The sequence below is a fragment of the Alosa sapidissima genome, chromosome 16 (assembly GCF_018492685.1).
Source record: "Alosa sapidissima isolate fAloSap1 chromosome 16, fAloSap1.pri, whole genome shotgun sequence".
Taxonomy (NCBI): domain Eukaryota; kingdom Metazoa; phylum Chordata; class Actinopteri; order Clupeiformes; family Clupeidae; genus Alosa; species Alosa sapidissima.
In genome coordinates, this window is record NC_055972.1 from 3,292,913 (window position 1) to 3,308,897 (window position 15,985).

The window sequence follows — 15,985 nt, forward strand, 5'->3', positions numbered from 1 at the left end:
ATGTGGTTGCCAGATGCACACAGTTTCACGCAGTCACACACACAGAGTCGATATTAAAAGGTAGGAAGGGGCAGCCTCTACTCCAGCTAGGACGGAGGATCACTCAGATGACACACAACTGAGGGTGGAGGCTAAACGCAAATAAATGCAGTTTACCCACCTCTGACATGTCAGAAATAGTTTATTAGCCTGCGTATCCACCTCTAAACAGTTTGTGCACCTCCAGAAAACCATTTAGTAGGCCTACCAATGGTTATAAACATTAGACAACAACCTCTACCATCACCAAAAACACCCCTTAGGACTAGGCAACATGACAGGACTTATCACTGACATTAGCTGAGACACGCATTCGGGCAGCAAGTAACCTATGGTCAAGCCACACATCAGGCAGAAATTAAATAAGCCCATATCTTACAGGCAGAAATGACATAAGTAAGGGATAATGTTGGGAAATTATCACCCAGAGAGAAGAAATACTCTTTTCTGATTGGCTGGCGGGGTGGCTTTTAATTCTGAATAACGGGACACCTATGAAGTAGAAGTAGAGTATCTGGTAAAAAAAGTTTAATCGGCGTTCCATATCAATGCTTATGAATGGTAACTATACCAACCATAGTAGGACGACGGTTGAGCCTGGAAGCAGGCTTCGCAACAATGGAATCAACTGTAAACAAGCTAACTGTCCATTGCTGTCCATGCTATCGCGGTTATAGGGCCAACGAAAGTTATACAACAAGCTAACTGTCCATTGCTGTCCATGCTATCGCTGTTATAGGGCCAACGAAAGTTATACAACAAGCTGAACTAGTGGGCTTCTTTTAAAACGAAACCGTGTGTTTCCTTTGCGTGCTATTCATATTTCATCAGGTCCCTTTCCACAGGTGTATAAAATCAAGCGCCTAGATTATCAATGCAGACTGCATGGTGCTTGATTAATACAGCTGTGGAAAGGGACCTGATGAAACCCATGAATAAAGGCTTTACAATGGCAACCGGGTGATAAGCGGGATAACGGCCTCGAGGTGTGTCCAGTTATACGGAATTAATGGACTCGGGCGGAGGCAACTGCGCACGTCGGGGAGTTTTTTTGCCCCTCGCCCTCGTCCATTAATTCTGTATAACAGGACACCTCGGTGGCCGTTATCCCTTACATAAGTCCCGACAGGGCGAACTGGACCCCGACGCGCAGCGGAGGGGTCTTGTTCCGCCCTGAAGGGACTTATTTTCCCAATAATGACCGGCGTTCTATACATTATCCCGCTTATTACACGGCTACTTGCCAAAACGAAATAATAAACTTCCCACAATATGACTTTAGTCTACATAGCCTAGCCTATTTGTTACCGTTCATCGTGGCATTTGCTGAGAAACATAGTTCGCAACAACACACGTTGAACTTGAATCAAACATTCTTTAGAACACAGCTGAACCGTCTGCTTTCACTTGTGAATGAAGTTCCAGTTCTTACGTAGTTCTACTTCTACCTGAAGTAGAAGCACAAACTCCGTTGCCATTGACAGCGGTAATTATATGTTTGCAGCGGTAATAGACCTCTCTGGAATAAGTCCTGCCTCTGAAACAGCTGTGTCCAACCAACTTCCGGGCGTCGAATGTCTATGGGAAATAACATGGCGTTTCGAAATATCATACCTGTCAAACATCTGTAGGTGGCAAAGTAGATCATGTTGTAAAAGTAGGCAAAGTAGATGTTTGATAGGTTGTTAATACATTCTGAGATGTTACTGTTCTGATCAAGGTCATGCAAAATAAAGCTATCGACTCAATACGACTCAGCCTCTGATTCCTAGTCTGCTTATCATTATCTGTTTTTCGTGAAAAAAAAAAATCTCATCATGTCTTTAGTGTCTTTGTCGGTGATTTCTTTCTTTTTCAAATATCTCAATAACAGCCAACAAACTCTCAGCACAGTCAAACCAATGTTAAGTCGTGTTGAAAAGAGGCTGAACCTTGCAAACGATTTACTTTTATAGACCACTGAAATCACGCGTGAATCACGCGTGAAAATGACCATCACGTTAGGTTGTGACTGGTTGTGAGCGAGATCTAACGCCCTCCTCCGCCCGCGTACATCAGAACTAGCTCCCGGTTAGCATTAATAATCGTTTACTACTTAAACGGCACCGACAATCAAAAAATCCAGTGGAAACCAGATGGCAGAAGTATGTAGGCCAATCGGGCCACCAGCTTTTTCTACTTTGCCACCTACAGAGTACGATATTTCGAAACGCCATGTTATTTCCCATAGACATTTGAAGACCAGAAGTTGGGTGGACACGGATGTATGGAGGCGGGACTTATTCCGGAGAGGTCTATTACATGAAAATATTTTACCATAGAACTTTGGGAAAGCCCATTCAAGTCAATGGAGCGTTCTACTTGCCTTGTGAAGAGCCGTGTAATAAGCCCATATATCTTACAGTATAAAACACAAATGTGGATAGACCCAGCAAACATTCATCAACAATTCACCTGCTTAGTAGGGCTCATCATGAAAGCCAGGGCTGGCTTCAAGAAGTGAAATTAACAAACGACTTACCATCAGAAGAGTTGCAGGCGATGAGTGTTCCTGCTAAACCTTCTAAGTACTGTGTCCTTCCATTCACTTACATTTGCGTGTCAAGTCTTTCTCGAATGCAAGCTGCATCAACCGCCCGGCCTCTTGTGTAGCATTGAGTGTCTGTGTTCGGAAAAAAAAACATTTCTCAGAGTGGAGAATGAATCCTCACACATTGCCGTGGATGCGCCAAATGTTAATGCATGTTTGAAAGCAGTCAGCACACTGGGCATGGCAATCAGATGGTTGTGGTCCGTGAGATGATGTGTTGCATGGTCCAGCCTCCATTGCTCTCTTTTGTGACATTAAAAACTCTCTAGCAACTTCGAACTCAGCGTCAATTATAATTGGTTGTGACAGGTCGAGAATATGCTTCACAGCTTTCACATCAAGGAAGTTATCACCTCCTGGATTTAGTGCTGCAAGTGCACTTGCCAGTTGTGAGCTGCGCTCCCTGAATCTACACTCCAGTACCCCAACCACCGAATCGATCACGTTGTAGTACAATCTCAATCTCAAAGATCAGTTTCCACGCCATCACCACATATCACATCTGTGTCCTCCTGTAGGCTCCATAACGATGTAACCATCCATCCGTGGGCTCTGTACGTGTCGCTGTTTGGACCCGGGTCTCAGTGAGTTTATTTTAGTAAGTTTATTTCGCATAGCCCATCATGACAGGTGTAAGTGGCATTGCGAGGGATTGTCTTCACGACATTAGCCAATTTAGGATCCTTTTCGATGGCGTAATAAAGCATGGAAAGGAGAAGTCCAGAACCCCCTCTGACATGTCATCACGGCGTCAATCTTCCCCCTCTGACATGTCATCACGGCGTCAATCTTCCCCCTCTGACATGTCATCACGGCGTCAATCTTCCCCCTCTGACATGTCATCAAAGGCGTCAATCTTCCCCCTCTGACATGTCATCAAAAGTATCAATCTTTCCCCGTAGTGGCAACTGGTTTTCAACCAAGAACCCAACTACATCTATTAGTGACAACACACAATATCGTTTTTTCCCTAGTTGACTTGCATTGACAAGGGTTGATACCTCATTCCTTGTATTGCAACGCATCTCCTTCTCCTTCCACATTGCATGGCAAGACATGTGGTCCTTCGAAGTTTCATGTTTATGAAATCCACGGTCTTTGGTCATGGCGTGTTTCCAGTTACAATAGACCACACTCTCGCGAAGGCAGATTTTCTATTGAAGCTGAACATCCGACAGCAAAAACCAAATGCTGCGTCTGCCTTGACACTGTACTCCTGTAACTGTTTACAGTGGTAGGGGGCGATAAATGGTTTCACAGCAGAGAGTGGTTGGATACTGTTTTAACACAATTTGGACAGGCCTGTCAGTCCCCAGGTCATCAACTGCCATCCGCTGACTAGGAGGGCTTGTAGATCGTTGCTCTGTAGCTGCGCTGGGTAAGTCCGTTGGCGGTTGTCCGATGCTAGCATTAGCCGAAGGTCCAGGCCGGCTCTCAGTCCGATGCTAGCATTAGCCGAAGGTCCAGGCCGGCTCAGAGACCATGGCTGTAGGCCTCCGGGTGGTGGTGGCCGGAGTGTCAGAGCTTGCTGCTCGAGGAGGCTGAAGAGGAGGTCTGAGCCATTTCATAAATCCATTTTTTGTATAATTAGGCTGCCTATGATCTAACTGCCTATGATCTAGACGGACAAACTTTCTGTTCTTTTTGAATCCAAGCAACAACTTGAATTGGATAATTTGAAACCAAATTAGTGCTTGAGGTTCCATCTGTTGCTTCAAACAAGGAAAGTCTAATTCACCACATTGATTAAAGAGCAACAGGCTTCACCATGGTATTCTCGACATTGTGGCCACTTCCAGTTCCATGGCCACTTGGTGAAAACAAATGCATCCATCCATCCATCTATGACAACACTGGTTTGGTTTTCACCGAGTGCAGCCCATGGACAGCACTTTGTCTCAAGAGACCATGACGTGTCTGCAATGTGGAGAATTGAAGAGCCTGATCTGAATTTAATTTGGTGGAGGTCGGAGCTGAGAATCTCCAGAGCTTTGTTTCTCATGGGACTTCTCTTTAAACGTCCTCAGTGGTGAAGGCCACAGAGCTGGCGGGCATTCAGTTCCATGTGGACAAGGTAAAGCGGCAGCTCTGCACCAGCACGCACCAAGACCGCTTCACCACCGACGCCACCGTCTGCTTGACAGCCACCCTTGAGTACCTGATAGGTGAGCTCCAGCACCCTTGAGTACCTGATAGGTGAGCTCCAGCACCCTTGAGTAGGTGAGCTCCAGCAGCCTTGAGTACCTGATAGGTGAGCTCCAGCAGCATTGAGTACCTGATAGGTGAGCTGCAGCAGCCTTGAGTACCTGATAGGTGAGCTGCAGAACCCTTGAGTAGGTGAGCTCCAGCAGCCTTGAGTACCTGATAGGTGAGCTGCAGAACCCTTGAGTAGGTGAGCTCCAGCAGCCTTGAGTACCTGATAGGTGAGCTCCAGCAGCCTTGAGTACCTGATAGGTGAGCTGCAGCAGCCTTGAGTACCTGATAGGTGAGCTGCAGAACCCTTGAGTAGGTGAGCTCCAGCAGGTTCCAACTGCTGGTAAAAACAGGGAAACTATATATTTTTAGACATGATAAACGTTTCAATTATTTTATAATTGAATGACTATTCAAAACTCATGACCCATCCTTAATTAAAACACCCTGTTACTGTTACATCAGGAAACCATTTTTAAAATAGGCAAGGTTTGTTTGACAATTTGTGTGTTCAACAGTAGGAGTATGCTTCCTGTAAGAATGTGTTTATATTGTGTGTGTGCTTATCCAGCCGAATTATTGGAGTTATCTGGCAACGCAGCGACGACAGAAAGGGATGCATAACCCCCCCCCCCCCCCCATCACATCAAGCAAGCTGCAGCCAATGATGAGATCAAGCAGGTAACACACACACACACACACTGTGACGGCCCACGTCTCTCCTGTGCTCAGCTGCGAGTTACAGTACCAATTAACAATTGCAATCGTCAGTCCAGGTGGGGGCGGTTATTGTAATTAGGTCAGTGCCACGGCAGAGTTAAAAGATAGTTGGACGCAGGAGAGAGAGGAAAAAAAAGTGCAATCAATACACACCACTACGACAAAGAAAAGCAAACTAAAGCATAGTAACTGCTAAAAACACACGTCTCTTTGTGAGCCTACGCTGTCAAGTCCGTGCCGGCTTTAAGTGGAGATTTCCTCGCTGACGGAAGATCTGGAATTTAAGCTTACCGCGGAGCTGCGACGTTCACTCCTCTGAGGACCACTGTCTTCCTGCCTGAGTCCGGTTGCCTACGGAGCGGCCTGCGCACCTTTTCCTGGGGCTGTAGTCCACAACCAGCCACATACCGAGAGGCCTGCATATCCGAAGGTAACTCCGGCGGTGACATTACCGCTGGAGCAGTGTTTCCAAAGCCCCGCTACGCACACACCAACGCACCTACACTGATCGTTTGCCAGAGGAACTGTTTTCGTTTCACAAACACTGACTAATGCCCACGTTTCCCCGTTATCATGCTCATATTTTTTTTAACCATCCTTTTTGAAAGAACAATTATCCCCGTTTCCAAAACTGAACTAAAAAAAAGTGACGTCTGACTAACTATTTTGTTATATTTACTGCCGATGAACTCACAAACTATGGTATTGTTTTGTTGAACTACGGAGTACTAAATGGGCCAAAAACTCAAAGGGACATTTGAACATTGGGGTTTTCCTGTTATCTGTTATTGATGTGCTGTTTCAACCCTAGAGTGTATGAATTCATGGTGATTTTTGATGTTTATGAGTATGTGGATCTTCTGAGGGCCAGACAATTTTATTTAATTTGATTCTGATTTCACTGTTGACTGAAGGGGCTCATGGGTTAATGTTATACTGTAACTGTGACATTTTCACTGTGTGCTCCTGTAACATGTTGGAAAGTTGGTAGCTTATGCTGCCTGGCACCCCTTTAAAAAAATAAAATAATGAACTACTTGGAAAATAAAACATAACTTTCAACCAGCTACAGAATCGATACAACACACACACAAAAGTAAACTCACTGAAGAAGGTTACCCTGGCAGGCCAGCGAACCCTTCTTTTTCTGTGAGCATTTTTTTGGCAGTTTGCAAACGGAGTGCATTACCACCATCTGCTGGACTGAAGTGTGATGACAAATGTACCCTGTAGCCTCGGGTGAATACTGTAAGTCGAATAGGCAGCTCTGTCTCTCCATTGCCCGTAGTGTGACAACGATAAAACCTGGTGGAAACGTACTTTTCCGTCAGGCATGTTGGGTTATGGGTTATCCTAGGACGATAAATCGACAGGGAACACTTGAACACACCCATCACAACTACTACTGCCCAAGTCTGATTTCATCTGGCAAAGAAATATCACTTTTCATTTATCGCAAGAGTGGCACTTAAACTTTACATTTCAAACGTTTTAAATTTCAAACTTTTATAAAACAATAAACGCGTGTCATCAATGAGGTAAACATAGAATCACTTTTCTTGTGAATTAGCCGCATCGAGTGTAAACTGCATGACTCTGCTCCCGTGTGTTAACTGCAGTGCTCAATAGCCCCACGAGTCCACTAGTGCTATAATCGCACGGAAGAATGAAGACAAGACATGCTTTCTTACACAGCCTGCCCCTGTGCTACCTCATAGCTTCGGACATTTTGCAAAATCAATGTATTGTAGTGATCTGAGCCTAGCTGTTGATGACTGTGCTCCCATGATGCTGTGCGGTTGATGTGTTATGTTGAATGTTAATGTTAACCATGCAAGTTACCAATGTTGTGCGTCCTGACTGTCGTGTTTATGTTTATAGTTGATTAGTGTTCATAACCGGGTCTAACTAGTGTGTGTTGTAGATACAGCCTCACATAGATGTTTAGTGCTGGAGCATAAGGGCCAGGTCTGGCCCGGCATTATGCGTTCGTGTGTTTTGGTGCGTAACCAATAAAGCCCTTTCTAAAACAACTTTGCAAGATTGTTACATTGGTGTCAGAAGTGGGATGCCGACCCCTACTGGACGGGAGGAGAAAGCTGCAACTGATGCCCTGGCGATGATGAGTTTCCTGCCAAGACAGCTCTTCGACAGCGCGCTCGCCCATGGCCACCTGCTGGGCCCAGCAGACGGAGCCAGCCTGCAGCGTGACCGTGACGAAGAGACCCGCCACAGGAGGAGACGAACCGGGCTGATGGCAGCATCCCGCCACTTGAACCCGCTCCACACGGGAGCGATGGAAACCGGCCGGTCCCCGGTGCGACGGCGGCAGAAGGGCGCTCCAACGCCAAATTGCCCCGCTACAATGGTGAGAGGCCGCTGGCGACATACCTGGTACAGGTCCGGCTGGCAGCCGAGCTGAATGGCTGGTCGGCGGAGAGAACGGGCGTACAGGTGGCGTTGGCTCTGGAGGGGGAAGCGCTACAAGTATTAGAAGACCTGCCACCGGCAGAGCAAGCAAGCTGGACCGCAATCGAGGCCGCTCTGCAACGGCGATTCGGCCAGAGGATCTTCACCAGCGATGCTCGCGAACAACTCGCTTCCAGACGGCGCCACAAGGGCGAGAGACTGGGCAAGTTCGCGGCTGACCTGCAGCTGTATGCCCGGCGGGGCTACCCAACGTACAGCCAGGGTCTACATGAAGAGATGGCACTGGAAGCGTTTGTGCGAGGCATCCACCCGAGCGGCTAAAAGAACACCTTCACCTGAGCGCCCCCAGCTCGCTGGCCGTGGCGCTGGCGGAGGCCGAACGGGTGGAAAACATCTTCCACACAACGGAGTCGAGGCATTGCGTACGCCAGACATCGATGGAGGAAGACGGGGGGGGGGGGGGGGGGGAGTTGGAGACGACGCGACAGACCACAGCACAGCGACCACAGCACAGCGACCACAATGCCGCCACCACAACGCCGCCCACGCGAATGGAAGAGGCCGGCCAGCGGAGACGGATGCTACCGGTGTGGCGAGCCGGGGCACATTGCGAGGTACTGTCCCGCCCCAGCACCCCTCACGCGTGCGCCCCAGTCAAACTAGAGGGGGGTGGCACGGCGGGAGGGATGCCACCTTCAAGTTTCACTACCTCCCTGGCTTTGGACTGCATACGGCTGGGCCGGCTCGGCCAAACAAGAGGACTCTATGTGGACTGTACGCTAGACGGGACTCGGTGTCGCGCCTTGATCGATACTGGCTCCACTATCTCGCTTGTGCGCCCCAGTCTTTTACCCGGCACGCTGGTAGCCAGACCCAGAGGCTGGGAAAAGACAAAAACGCGCATCACAACAGTTACCGGAGAGCGAGCGGAACTGTATGGACAAAAAGTGGTGTGCGTGTGCATCAACGGTGAGACGGCGAGCCGCCAGCTTTGGTTGGCTAGCATTCAGGATGATTGCATTCTCGGCCTGGACGTGCTAGAGAAATGGGAGGCTGTGGTGGACATTTCCTGGTTCACACTACACTTGGGGACGAGCAGCGTAGTGTTGCACACGGCGGGGAAAACAGCATGAAGTGCGGAGAGCTGGCGCGACGAGGAACTCTCCAACTCGCTCCACACAAGTCCGCAGGAAGCGAACTCGCAAAGAGTACTCGTCATCCCAGACTCCGACCCTCCCCACACAAGCCCGCGAAAACAACAGGTCTCATCCAGGTCCGCTTGCTGAGCCCGCCACTGCTCAGCTCACGCCCACTAGAGAGGAGCCAGGAGAGCGGGTTGAGCAAACACCACTCTCCGCTCAGAGAGCGCGGCCCTCTGTAGAGACAAGGCAAGCCGTAAATGAACTCTGCACTCGTAGCTGTGAGGGGCTGAGTGAAGCACAGGGTAGCCAGGTGCGGAGACTACTAGCAGCGTACACCGACATCTTCGCTGCAAGAGATGAGGACTGCACCCGAACGAGCCTGGTCCAACACGATATCGACACCGGAAATGCCCGGCCCACCCGACTTCAACCTCATCGCTTACCGTTCGCCAAACGACAAGCAGCTGAAGAAAAGATAAAGGAGATGCAGGAGTGATAGAGCCAAGCAGTAGTCCCTGGGCTGCGCCGGCTGTGCTCGTCCGGAAGAAGGACGGCTCGTGGCGGTTCTGTGTTGAATACAGGCGCCTCAACCAGGTAACCCGGAAAGACTCCTACCCGCTCCCCCGCATTGACGATGCGCTGGACAGCATTGCCGGCTCCTGCTGGTTTAGCTCACTGGACTTACGCAGTGGCTACTGGCAGATTGAGCTAGCCCCGGAAGCTCGGCCGAAGACAGCGTTTACCATCGGGCAAGGGCTGTGGCAGTTCCGGGTACTTCCATTCGGCCTATGCAACGGGCCAGCGAACTTTGAGCGGCTGATGGAGCGTGTCCTGGCGGGCATTCCACGAACATGCTGCGTGGTTTACCTGGACGACATCCTGTGTCATGCAACAGACTTCACCGGTGCCATAGGACATCTGGAAAAGGTGTTCGACGCCATACGGGGTGCTGGGCTCAAACTGCACCCGAAAAAGTGCCACCTGTTCCGGAGGCAAACCGGATTCCTAGGCCATGTCGTGGGGGCCGCCGGAGTGGCCACCGACCCAGCTAAGGTGGAGACGGTGAGACGTTGGCCTGTTCCACGCGACGGTGCTGAGCTGCGGAGCTTCCTGGGCCTGGCGTCATATTACCGGCGTTTCATTCGGGACTTTGCTACAGTCGCCAGCCTGCTGCATCCATTGATGCACAAAGGCCAGCTCTTCGAGTGGACACGAGAGTGCAACGCGGCATTCCGGCGGCTGCGGAGGGCGCTATGTGAGGCCCCGGTGCTCGCCTTTCCTGACCCTCGACTGCCGTGTATCCTGGACACTGACGCCAGCGACGTGGGCGTCGGTGCCGTCCTCTCACAAGCAGGCGAGCAGGGCGAGCAGGAGGTCGCATACTTCAGCCGCTCACTGGACCGAGTGGAGAAGAATTACTGCGTGACACGCAGAGAACTGTTGGCTGTGGTGGTGGCAGTGCGCCATTTCCGAACCTACCTCTACGGCAAATGGTTCCTGCTGAGAACGGACCATGCATCGCTCACCTGGCTGCTGAACTTCAAAGAACCAGAGGGCCAGCTGGCTCGCTGGTTGGAAGCGCTCCAGGACTACGACATGGAGATTCGACACCGGGCAGGTCGCCTTCACGGCAATGCGGACGCCCTGTCCAGGCGTCCGTGTGCAGCAGACCAGTGCCAGCACTGCCACCGGAGGGAGGAGAGGAGCCTGGCCGCGGCTCAACCGGAGCCCGCTCGTCGGCTACAGGCTGCATCACCGCTGGCAGAGAGGGAGAGAGTCGCTGTTTTCAATGCTAGCCAGCGTCGTGCCAACGAGAGGGTCAACGCTCGCCAACAGCACGCCATTGAGGGAGCCAACGCTCGTCAGCAGCACGCCAGCGAGAGACTCAACGCTCGCCAGCGCCGCGCCATCAAGAGAGCCACCGCTCACCAGCTTCACGCCAGGGAGAGAGTCAACGCTCGCCAACAGCACCCCGAGGTCGTCTCGCCACCTTCCGTTACCAGCTACAGTGATCGAGAGACCGGAGACAACGCACCGCAGCCCAACGCCACAACGCAGCACTGCAGAGCGGCAGCTGGGGCCACGGACGCGCAGTCGCCGGTGGACGTGATGTCGAGGGAGGAGATCCGGAAGGCGCAATCGGAAGACGCCACACTCGGCCGAGTGTGGTCATGGATCGAAGCCGGTCAGCGACCGCCATGGACTGACGTATCGGCACTCGATCCAGAGACCAAAGCGATTTATTCACAGTGGCCGGGAATAGTAGCACGTCAAGGACTGTTGTATAGACACTGACGAGCTCCCGATAGACAATCTGACATTTTCCAGTTGCTGGTTCCTGCTGGATTACAAGCCCGTGTACTGGAACATGTGCATGGGGCAGTGGGGGCGGCTCATTTCGGCATTGCAAAGACTCTTCGTCGGCTGAGAGGCCACTTCTTTTGGCCGGGATGCAGGCTGGACGTTGAACTGCATGTTCACTGCTGTGACGCCTGTACAGCGAAGAAGGGCCCCACGCGACGCTCGCACGCTCCGCTGCAGCAATACGCAGTCGGGGCTCCCATGGAGCGGGTAGCCGTCGATGTCATGGGCCCACTGCCAGTCACAGAGCGGGGAAATCGCTACGTGCTCGTGGCCATGGACTATTTCACTAAGTGGCCGGAGGCGTATGCGGTGCCAGATCAGAGCGCCCACACAACAGCGGACAGACTGGTCACTGAGATGTTCTGCCGGTTCGGGGCACCGGAAGAGCTCCACAGCGACCAAGGGCGGAATTTCGAGGCTGAGGTGTTTGCTGAGGTTTGCCAGCGCATGGGCATCCGGAAAATAAGAACAACACCTCTGCATCCACAAAGCGACGGGCTGGTGGAACGGTTTAACCGGACGCTAGCAGTGCAGCTGGCCATATTGGCCGACCGCCGACAAAAGGACTGGGACTTACACTTGCCCCTGGTGCTCTGGGCATATCGCACAGCGGTGCAAGAGTCAACGAAATGCACACCGGCAGCTCTGATGTTTGGGCGAGAGCTACGCACGCCGGTGGACTTGGTGTTCGGTTCGCCTCCGGAAGCGGAGATTGGAGGTAAGCCAGGGCTGGAATACTACAAGCAGCTACGCGAGAGACTGAAGGGAGTACACGAGTTGGCCCGGCAGGCTATGAGTGAAGCTGGAATACGTCAAAAGCGAGCTTACGATACGCGCTGTCGCGGCCAGGAGTTCCAGACCGGCGATAAAGTGTGGGTGTACTGCCCGGAGAGAAAGAAAGGCATTTCCCCGAAACTTACTAGCCAGTGGGTCGGGCCGTGCGATGTCTTAGAGAAGCTGTCTGATGTGGTCTATCGTGTGAGACTGATTAAGCGTCGGAGAGTTGTGGCTCTCCACCGTGATCGACTGGCCCCGTATCGACCCCTGGCCTCAGCTGAGGGTCGTGGAGACTTTGACACTGACTCTGTGGAACTTGGTGACAATGGAGCTGTGGCTCTAACACCGGTCACCGTGCAGCCTTCACCGGAAGTCACCGCCGCGACAGCGGGGCGTCCACAACGCCAGCGTCGCGTCCCAGCCAGGCTCATGGACTGACGTAGGGTAAGACTTGAGTCAAGGGGACATGGACTAAGTCTCGGGGGGCTGTGTAATGATCTGAGCCTAGCTGTTGATGACTGTGCTCCCATGATGCTGTGCGGTTGATGTGTTATGTTGAATGTTAATGTTAACCATGCAAGTTACCAATGTTGTGTGTCCTGACTGTCGTGTTTATGTTTATAGTTGATTACAGTGTTCATAACCGGGTCTAACTAGTGTGTGTTGTAGATACAGCCTCACATAGATGTTTAGTGCTGGAGCATAAGGGCCAGGTCTGGCCCGGCATTATGCGTTCGTGTGTTTTGGTGCGTAACCAATAAAAACCATTCTAAGACAAACTGTGCAGTTTGTTACAGTATAAACCTCGGTTAAACAGCGGGAGATTACGGCATTTGACTCAAGGTGTGCAGGACTACACTCTCAGGTCTCGACTTAAATTAGTGGGTTGTGGTGTTCGACCTGTCGTTGCTGTTTCGCCTTCCTCCTCAGCTCCTGCAAGAGATCTACATCTCCAAGGTTGAGCCCCGAGTCGCCACGGCCAAAAAGCTGAACTGCAGGAAAGGCAAGAGGAGACCCATTGGCCAGAGAAACAAAAGGAAGCCAGGTAGCTCTTACACGCACACACGTATCCATCCTATGGTTGACCCTGTCTAGAGGGGCTGAGGGTGCCTTGTCCAGTTGTGTCGCCAGCCTACAGTGTGAGGGTCTTTAAAAGTGAGAAATGTGGAAGGAGATGTACTGCACAATAAAACCATACCACACAGTTAGTCCAATGGAGATGTTGTACTGCACAATAAAAACATACCACACACAATCAGTCCAATGGAGATGTTGTACTGCACAATAAAAACATACCCACCCACACACACAGTCAGTCCAATGGAGATGTTGTACTGCACAATAAAAACATACTACACACACACACAGTTCAGTGGAGATATTGTACTGCACAATAAAAACAAACAATTAAACTGTTCTGCTTTCCATCTTTGACTTCTCACCTGTTGTAATATAATAATAATAATAATAATAATAATATAATTCTGTTTTCCATCTTTGACTTCACCTGTTGTAATATAATAATTCATGTTTTATGTTCTCACCTGTTGTAATATACTAATTCATGTTTTATGTTCTCACCTGTTGTAATATACTAATTCATGTTTAATGTTCTCACCTGTTGTAATATACTAATTCATGTTTAATGTTCTCACCTGTTGTAATATAATAATTCATGTTTTATGTTCTTTTTTCATCCTTCATTCTCTTCCATTTTCATTTTTCTTTCTCTCACATCTCTCCTTCCCCTCCTGTCTTTTTATACCCTCCTCTCTCCATTTCCTCCTCTTCTCTCTCTCCTCCATCTCTCCTTCCCCTCCTCTTCCCTCCTGCATAAATGGTTTCCCCAAGCAGACAGCAGCCCAGCTCATCCTGAAGGCCATCTCCAGTCACTTTAGCAAAACGACCTCTCTGAAAAACATATACTTTGTGCTGTTTGACAGCGAGACCATCGGCGTCTGCAGGAGTTGGCCAAGCTAGACGCCAAGTGAGGAGAGCCAACCAATCACAGCGCTTCAGTCCTGCGTTTTTGTTCTTGTTCGTTTTGTTTTATAGCATTTTGCCAGTTGCCATGGAGATTCCAGAGAGCCAACCCACCACAGTGCTTCATTCCTGCGTTGTTGTTGTTTTGTAATTCTCATGCATTAGCAGCTACCTCTGTGATTGGCTCACGAGTGACGGCCTACTCACCACCAGCACAGGCCTGTCATGAAGGACGAGATTGCAATTAATAAAGTTATTTAAATAAATAAAGTTGAATATAAAGTTGTTAGGTTTGAAGTTATTTAAATAAATAAAGTTGAATATAAAGTTGTTAGGTTTGCTTTATTTCTTTCTCACGCACACACTACCACCCCATAACTACCGGTACATGGCCCTATTTCCTGTGCTTTGAGTACTTCCTGTTTAATCAGCTGAGATAGAATGTGGACAGTGTTCCATGCCAGATACTTTCATATATTCCATGGGCGGTATTTTGTCTAACTGATCACGTTCATATATTCCATGGGCGGTATTGTCACGTTTTAGACTGATAAGGTGTAGCACATTCTTCTAATACTGTTAATAATGCAATACAAGGATAATGTAATATTCTTTATGTTGTAGTCTTAACCAAGTATATATTTGCAACGTTGATAACAGTAATGACAATCATTGGTGGTTATTAAATGATGTAATGATGCCCATGTCAAGAATTATCAAAAGCTGTTTGCAGGATGCCAGGAAGACCTGAACACATGGGTGGATTATGAACTTTTGGGCCCCTGAGCCCAGATGCATTAAGGGCCCCCCACTTATTGTCGTATATGTGGGAGGGGGGGTTTGGGGGTCCTCCCCCAGAAAATGTATAGTTTGTTAGATGTGATTTCCTGTATTCTGGTGCATTTTGGGGATGGCCAATACTAAATTCAATCAGATTCATAGCCTACATCCTGATTTGTTGATATTGAGGCAATGATTCCATGCAAAGGCTTGGGCTTCAGGGCCCCCTGACCCCTTGGGCCCCTGGGCCCAGTAGGCCCGTGCAGTAATCCATCCCTGCCTGAACAGCTCGCCTGTCCGTCTCCTCGGGGTCAGACCCTCATGCAGCTGTTGTTGCAGCTTTCATGTCCAACAGTTTTAATGTGAACTTGGGAATTTGCCGTTTTTGTCACTTGAAAGCTGCATGTCCGTTTTTCACAAGCCTCTTACGGCTCCCACACACAGCTGCGTGCATCGCGTTTGCTGGAGACGCATCCCATTCACTTTAAATGGGCTCACGTGATCCGTTGCCGAACTGAATTGTGGGTCCGTCGCGTCGCGTTGCGTTTCTCCCGCTGCTCACGTTGAGTTCAGCTATTGCTGCACCGACAGACGGCACCGGCCAATCAAGCCAATCTACGGACGGCACCAACCAATCACATTACGGTTTTACTTCAAGTCATTTGCATAGCTACCGTCGGGAACACCCACTGGAATGCGTTGACGGAACGCAGCTGTGTGTGGGAGCCGTTACACCATATTCTTAAGCAAATACAGTTAGAGAGCGTATGTTTTAACCTGTGGCATCCATGTTGTTCACTCATTCCCACGGCAAAGCACATGAACACTCTCAGTGGGAAAAACGTAATCACGTGGGCGGTCCCTGATATTCCCAGGCGGCCTGAATGCACCATTGGAGTAGAGCGGGATGGGGAGTCATATTTACAAGAACATAATCCAAATCAAGCGACAGTTCTGCTTTTTCACT